This window comes from Falco cherrug, chromosome 8 (assembly GCF_023634085.1).
Source record: "Falco cherrug isolate bFalChe1 chromosome 8, bFalChe1.pri, whole genome shotgun sequence".
Taxonomy (NCBI): domain Eukaryota; kingdom Metazoa; phylum Chordata; class Aves; order Falconiformes; family Falconidae; genus Falco; species Falco cherrug.
Genome location: NC_073704.1, coordinates 1,972,866 through 1,980,839, shown reverse-complemented (window position 1 = coordinate 1,980,839; position 7,974 = coordinate 1,972,866). Strand labels below are relative to the sequence as shown.

At 44.9% G+C, this 7,974-nt stretch overlaps 1 long non-coding RNA gene across 2 annotated transcripts; it reads left to right on the top strand.

Moving 5' to 3' along the window:
- Window positions 1-156: 156 nt before the first annotated feature.
- Window positions 157-4,526, top strand: LOC106631268 (uncharacterized). 2 transcript variants are annotated; one of them, XR_008733479.1, is made up of 3 exons: window positions 157-304; window positions 2,417-2,581; window positions 3,859-4,526. It is a non-coding gene; the product is annotated as an uncharacterized LOC106631268 (long non-coding RNA). The 2 variants fall into 2 exon arrangements; XR_008733478.1 differs by having other exon boundaries at window positions 2,417-4,526.
- The last annotated feature ends 3,448 nt before the right edge of the window (window positions 4,527-7,974 follow it).

Here is a 7,974-nt window from a genome sequence, read left to right as displayed (position 1 = left end):
GACGCGGGTCCTCCCGCTATGGCGCCCGCCGCGCTACGGCGCCCGCTCGCAGGAGTTCCGGCCCCGCGCCGCCGCCCGGGGCCGGGCGGCCGCGCCCCAGGAGCTGCGCGGCGGGGGAGCGCCCCGGTACGGCCCGGCTCTGTCCCCCCTGACGCCGGGGCTGCCGCAGTTGCAGCGTACGAACCCCACCCTGGCGCGGGCAGGGCCCGGCCGAGGCCGCCGCGCCGCCCCGGGGCACCAGAAGCCTTCCGGTAACAGAACGTCGGCAGAACCGGCGCAAAACACCTCAGGAGGCCTCGTTCCGGTAACCCAAAGGGAGACGTTTATTCACGGCGCGGTACAGACACGGGGCGGCGCTGAGCGCGCTGGGCGCTGCCCCTTGGCTCGCACGGGCCGACCCCCGCCGCTGGGCACGGGGCGGGGGCGGCAGCGGGACAGCGGGTGCCGGGGCGGGAGCAGCGCGGCGAGGGAGGCGGGGCCTGGGCACAGCCGGGGGCGGGGGCGCGGGGCGGGGGGCGGCCGGCTGGAGCTCCGGAGTTGGTGCCTGAAAAAGAGGAGAGAGGGAAAAAGGGGGAAGAAAGAAAAGGGGGGGGGGGGCAGAGAGGGAAGAAACAGAGGGGGGCAGAGAGGGAAGAAACAGGGGGGGGCAGAGAGGGAAGAAACAGGGGGGGGCAGAGAGGGAAGAAAGGGGGGGGCAGAGAGGGAAGAAAGGGGGGGGCAGAGAGGGAAGAAAGGGGGGGGCAGAGAGGGAAGAAAGGGGGGGGCAGAGGGAAGAAAGGGGGGGGGAGTGGGGCGAAAAGGGGGGGGGAGTGGGGCGAAAAGGGGGGGGAGTGGGGCGAAAAGGGGGGGGAGTGGGGCGAAAAGGGGGGGGAGTGGGGCGAAAAGGGGGGGGAGTGGGGCGAAAAGGGGGGGGGAGCGGGGCGAAAAGGGGGGGGGAGCGGGGCGAAAAGGGGGGGGAGCGGGGCAAAGGGGGGGGAGCGGGGCAAAGGGGGGGGAGCGGGGCAAAGGGGGGGGAGCGGGGCAAAGGGGGGGGAGCGGGGCAAAGGGGGGGGAGCGGGGCAAAGGGGGGGGGGGAGCGGGGCAAAGGGGGGGGGGAGCGGGGCAAAGGGGGGGGGAGCGGGGCAAAGGGGGGGGGGGAGCGGGGCAAAGGGGGGGGGGGAGCGGGGCAAAGGGGGGGGGGAGCGGGGCAAAGGGGGGGGGAGCGGGGCAAAGGGGGGGGGGGAGCGGGGCAAAGGGGGGGGGGGAGCGGGGCAAAGGGGGGGGGGGAGCGGGGCAAAGGGGGGGGGGGAGCGGGGCAAAGGGGGGGGGGGAGCGGGGCAAAGGGGGGGGGGGAGCGGGGCAAAGGGGGGGGGGGAGCGGGGCAAAGGGGGGGGGGAGCGGGGCAAAGGGGGGGGGGAGCGGGGCAAAGGGGGGGGGGAGCGGGGCAAAGGGGGGGGGGGAGCGGGGCAAAGGGGGGGGGAGCGGGGCAAAGGGGGGGGGGGAGCGGGGCAAAGGGGGGGGGGGGAGCGGGGCAAAGGGGAAAACAAAAAGTATGCGAGACAAATCCAGCAGCATCCGCCGCCCCGCGGGCAGCAGCCGCGCACAGCCCTGCCCCGCGGGCGCCCCAGCCCTTCCGGGAGCAGCTCTGCGCGCCGAGAGCCGCTGGGACCGCGCTGAGCACCCAGCGACAAGCACTTGCTCCACTGGTGCTGTAGCCCTGCCAGCCGGCACAGCACCCCTCCTAACGGCCCTTTCCACGTGCCTCATGCACCGTGCCCGGGTGCGGTGGGATTGGGTTTTGCCCTGACACAAAAATGTGGCAGAAAGAGAACCTGGGGTCAGTATTTGGGTGCGGTCTTTGCCGTGATTCACGATGATAAGGATAGCAGAGCTGTGCTTTAGGTTACAAAACGAGATGTGGTTAAGCAGGCAGAGAGCAGGGCAGAGCTCAGAATCCTGAGGTGAATATTGATTACAAATTAATCTCTTTTAAAATGCTTAGATTCAAATCTTACTGAAATCTTCAACTGTTTGAAAAATGGGAGATAACAATGATTTATCTTGCCTCAGAATTCCCAGTACTCATTGGCTCTCAAAGTGAGATATAAAAGGATTTATTTGTTACAGAGGATGGTTATACATAGATAAAGTAGCTGTCTGGATTTACTAATGGTGCACACTTGACCCGCTTTATTTCATATTTACAGAGAGGTGCAATCCTTTTATCAACCTTTAATTTTAGTGGTAGGAAAGGGTAACGGCATGAGTAGACAAAGATGTAAAAGATAACGTATACTTTGTTAGTGCAGTATCTTAAGTCTAAATTAATTTTCTTAATATACATACATGACAGGAAACCATTAGTCTCAATTCATAATTTTACTGATACCAAGTACCTAAATAAAACCTGTGTTCTCTATTATCTGTATGTTTTCAGAATTCTTCACCACATGAAAAAGGGGAGAAAAAGAAAAAAGGAAAAAAGAAAAAAGCATAGTCTACATAGGTCTGCACGAGCACCATGTGTTATTTTACCAAAGCAGTAAATACCTTATAAATCTCGACCTCAACAATTTTAAACCACCTTTAGACAAGAGTTAAGGTACTATATTTTTAATTTCTTCTGAAAAAGGAGTTGTTTTTATACTTCAGACAGAAGTAAGAATCACTTGAATCCAAATCTTTCACTTGGTTACATGTAACAACATTAGAGGAAAAAGCATCCTCTTTTACCTTGGTCAGCAGCATCTTTCAGCCTTTGAAATAACTTGGAAAAGAATTTTTCCTTTCTTCATAATCTGCAAACGCAGAAGCAATAGGATCTGAGTAGAACATGACGGGCCTCGGTCCTTCATTGTTCATAGTGAAAGTCGCTGGAAACTTTCTGAGATCGAGACCCCTGCCCGAAAAATAAGCCTGGAGCGTTCTGAAAAACTGAACATATTGCATATGTGAAAACAGAGCATGCCAAAAAGAGATTAATAATTTCTACTGACAAAAAGTAGGTGTAATATTTGTTCCTGTGTGGGATGAAATCCTCTATTTTGATCATAAACTGGTACAATATAGGCAAAATAATTCAGACATATCTGCTCCAGCCAGACGTGTCCACAGCATCCAACTGTTTACTCATCACCGATGCTCCCCACTGAACCACAGAGGATTTAAACTTTACTCCTTATAAAACAGGCACAGCAAAACCCTTGCAGAGTTCTGTTACGTGTTTCTCTAAGAGACATGTTCTCTAAAGAGTTAGCAACAGTGGGCAATTGATTTGAACTGGCCTCTCAGATTGCTCAAAAGTAGAAATTAATGGTTCTTAAAACAGTGGTGAAGAGTTGTGGGAAATTGGGGTTTTTTCCTTCGCAAATTTCTTATAAGGTCTTGCAAATGTTCTCTTAATGGTATTTTCTTAGCTGTAATGAACTCTCAGATCTTTAGCCACGATTCATGACAATGTGTCAGATGTGAACTTGTACTCCCAGAAGACAAAACAACATGCGATTAACAGAGTACACCCTGGAGAGAAATGGAATACTCACTCCTCTTCTGTTTCATACAACAAGTGGTTGTGTAATCAAAATGCCTTTTTAAAAACCTAAAGCTGCTGGATGGAGACAGAAGGAAGTTTTATACATTACTGCAGACTGAGAAATTTTTTTCAGTTAAGGGGTACATCTTGACTGAGGAATGCTCATCCAGCTGTGGTTATTGACTATACAAAGGGCGCGGTTACTAATGCTGCACTTAAAGGACCACTCTTACCTCTCTTACCTTTAAATTTAGAAGACAGAAATTCTCATGATGGAAAATAAAACCCCCACACAAAACGTAGGCTATCTTTCTTGCAGCATTTCCTTACCAGGTCTCTGTTTCTAGGGTTATCTAGAGGCTTCCATTTTTCTTCTGGTTGGAAAGGAGCACCCTTTGCCAGCCCTCTCACAGCCAATACTGTGTACAGACCCAGGAGCACCACTTTCCACATGTTGAAGAGATAACAGACTATCTGCAAGAAGGACAATGAACCAGACTCCTTAAGTTCTACAGAGCTGTCACTGGTAACAAACAGAGCAAGCATGACAATCCAGTGGAGTGCTGGAAATAATTTGTGTGTGGCAAGGAAGACCTGCCTCCTGCGGGTTACACCTGTGCACTAGCGACTTTTTTTTGTTTTCCTAGTACATTAAGGTAGAACAAATTATTCTAAAGAATTGTTTCCCATACCAAAGCTATTCCTAGACACTGGGTTTTATTTTTGGGAGGGACTAGTATGACATTTAACACAAAATATTTACATTTGTAAATTTAGAGTTGTTACTACACGCAGCCATTTTCATTGGCTAATCAGTTACAGCATCAGATCTTTGTGCGCTCCAAGGAGAATGCAAAAATATGGCTTGAGATCCAGATAGCTCCATTTTTTAAATTGCATGAAATTAAATGGTACTACATATATTAATAAGTGCAATAATAATACAACCTGGCATAATAAACTAAAGACCCATTTCAAAACTTGATTGAAGGCAAAAAAAAAAGAAAAAAAATAATTCTCCCTTTCACGTTCTTTAAAAGAAAGCTTACCAGTGAATTTGGCTCTGGCTTGCCCCTTCTTGGTTAGTCTCCTTGTAATCTGCGAACAAACCGATCTCTGCACTTATATTTCTAGTGGACTGTAGGTGGGTGTCAATGACGTTAGCAGGAGTTCAAAAATACAGTAATGATTCCATTTCCATCCATGACATAAAGACCCTTGAGAATTTCATCCTTAAGAGTATTAAGACCTGTTGCTATCGAACAGCGCAGTGCAAATTCCTCCTCCCTAATCCACGTTGCAGAAAATCGCTGGTAAGCATATAGCACGTTAAAAACAAATCCCAGTAGAGATAAAAGAGTTTTATCAAAATATTACTTTTAATGAAAATTAGTTAGCCATATCTCCGGCATGGTGACTAGCAGATAACTATAGCTGGTTGAATGGTTTTTGAGTAAGATGAGGTATATAATTTTCTGGATGCTGGAGAGAGAGAGGGCAATTTAAGGTCTGTTTCAAGGTCCAAAACCATAACGTTTTAATGGGAGTGTTGCTTTCCTACCCTGACTTTATTGGCAGGCAGTATCTTCCCATCAGACTAGAAACTGAGACAAAGACTGCAAAGAGGGCTATGCTAATTAACCTGGGCTTTATTTCATAGCATTCTTCATCTAACAGCTGCTCAGATTTTTTGCTTAAGATTTGCTTAAGTCTTCTCTCCACTATTTAGATGATACTTCAGTTAGTATCACATAAAGTAGAGCTCTAAATAGACATGTTTAAACTAAAGATTTTTGGCCATTAACTTATTCCAGATTATAGATGTTTATTTCTGACTAGAAGCTTTATGTCTGTCTTTTGTTTAAACTTTGAAAGCAAACCAAAACCATAACACCACCCTTCCAGGCAGGCAAAGTTGTGAACATCCGAACTTCACTAACCACACACTAAACAAAATCCTAGCAGTATTATTTTCGTAACTGCAGTAACATATAAAAACACAAGTCAATTTATCCAGCTTGCATGTTATTCTACAGACTTGGAATTTAAAAAAAAAAAAAATCACATGTACACAAGAGAAAAATCCATGAAAAGCCATCAATTACTTTTCATAATAGACAACTTCCAGTGAGTAGACCCAAGAACCAGAACAGCAGCAGCAACAGAAGAACTTATAAAAAGGCAGGCCCCAGTGCAAGGGAACTTTGTTGATTTTCTAGGTAGATACTTATTTCTACTTTAATTTTGTGTGTAATTTACCTTCTAAGTCAACCAGAAGTAGAAATACATTCCACTAGAGGAAGTGACAGGAAAGGGAAAAGGCTTGGGATTAGATTTTAGTTCTTTAATTAGCTTTAAAAAAAGGTAAAAAAAAGGCCAGAACAGCAGGTGGTTTTCTTACACACACACACACCTGCTCCAATTCTTTTATTACTTTTATTTTGAAAGAAAAAAAAAAAAGGGGGGGGGAATATATGCTAGTAAAACATAGCAAAGAAATCTGTAAATTTGAAACAAATTCTATTACTGCAAGAATTTAGAGAGTTTGGTTTGACTGACGAAGCATGCAGATATGCAAGATACTCAATCAGCTTATATTTTCTGTGAGCCCTCTTAAAAACAAAAGCCTACAAATTTGTATTGTTGCTTCCTGAGCTAAAAGTGTTTGAGAAACTGAGTGAAAAGTCTGGTTAGATTTAGTGCTCATTTTAATGTGTGGGGTTTGGTGTTTTTTTGTTTGGGTTTTTTTTGTTAAATAATTTCATTATAGCTCTTTCCTTCAGTGAAAGTCAAATGTAACTGCAACAGAGTCATACTCAAATATTATTAGTATAGTTACACTATTGGAACAAAATTGCATCCTCCTTTGAGGACAGTAACTAGTTTAACAAATGTTTTCCAAGCTAGTGTGCTGCCTTTTTAATGCAGCCAAATTTAAGCACTAGGTTTTCTTGACAAAGTAGGTATGTAGACACACGTCTTCAGTAAACCGAATCTTTTGAAAGTGGCTATACTAATTATATAGCCCTTATGGCACAGTAAGTAATATCCATATGTTTGAATTAAATTGCACTGAAGCTGAAAATGCTCATAGCGTCATTTGTTCAGTTTCACGCAAGTTACTTCAAAAAGGTAAAAATTTAAACCAGATTAGTTTAGCTGAGGACAGTTTTTATACATGATGCTCTGTATAAACTATATTATTCACCAAACTTTTCCATTTTATTGCATTTCCCATTCATGATAGTAAGGCAGGTATAGCAGCCTAAGGTACGCGACTCAAGATATTGAGAGAATCTTCCTCAAGTATGATCTTTATTGCATTTAAGATGGGGAAAAAAAAAGTGTCTGTTATTTAAAATACTGCTCTAACCACAACACTTTTGTTCACTAGTTTTATTTTCTGCTTAGAATCCCAAGTATTACAAGTTAGAAGGAAAAGCACCAAACTGCTCCACATGAGTACCTGAGCAAAGACTAAAGGCAAACATTCATCACGACACTCATTAGCATGTTTGTACAACAGAAGTACAAGTAACATTCACAACACTCTACAGAGTATGACCAGTAAGTGGCACTTTTTGTGAATTACAACCATTTGTATAATGCAACCATGTTAGAACACCATACAAAAGTATACAGAAGTGTTTATTTAACAAAGCATATGCTATACAGTGTACTCGAAGTCATGCATGCTTAGGTTTAAAAAAAAAAAAAAAAAAGTGAAGCATATACTGAAGACAGGGAAACCATCAAACAGAATACAAACACCCCAGAGTAGCTCCCACTCAAGTTGCCCTCTACTTCAACAAAAAAGTACCAGTATCTAAAAGCACGGTTTTAAAAGATTCTGAGATTTCAGCAATTTCAACATTAGCTGAAGATACCTATTCTCCAAAGTTTCTCAGCATCTCACAAGACAAGACCTTTGCGAAAGCTTATTGCATATTGCATGACCTGTATCTGAGAATTCAGTTATAAGCATTTTAATAAGGACAATAATTTATTATAGCATTAGTCAAACTTCTCGGTAAGACCCCGTCAACATCTCTTGTAGAGTTAGCTCCACCTACAACACCAGATTTACACTAGCTCTGTAAGAAGTGAAAAAGAGGAAGTTAAAAACATGTAAACCCAGTTGCTTGTGAAGCAATAGATTTTCTCCAAAATTACATGTGTTCTTCAAAGTTTTAAGTCCTCTTAAAACAAAACAAAAAACCAGTGTGCACACACACCTCATTACCCAAAACAGGTATTTTGGCCAGCATTATTCTGTCTTTGTGCTTGGAAAAACAATTAAAAGCCAAGTAGGGAGTCAAGTTACTAAACCTAGGTTACAGTTTTTCTAGACTAATCATAATACATAAAAGCCTTAAAGGTAGTTCTGCTCTCTCAGTGATGTTAATACTAGAATATTCCTGTAGCTAGGAAATTAGCAATGGCTAGGTTACTGAAACAACATC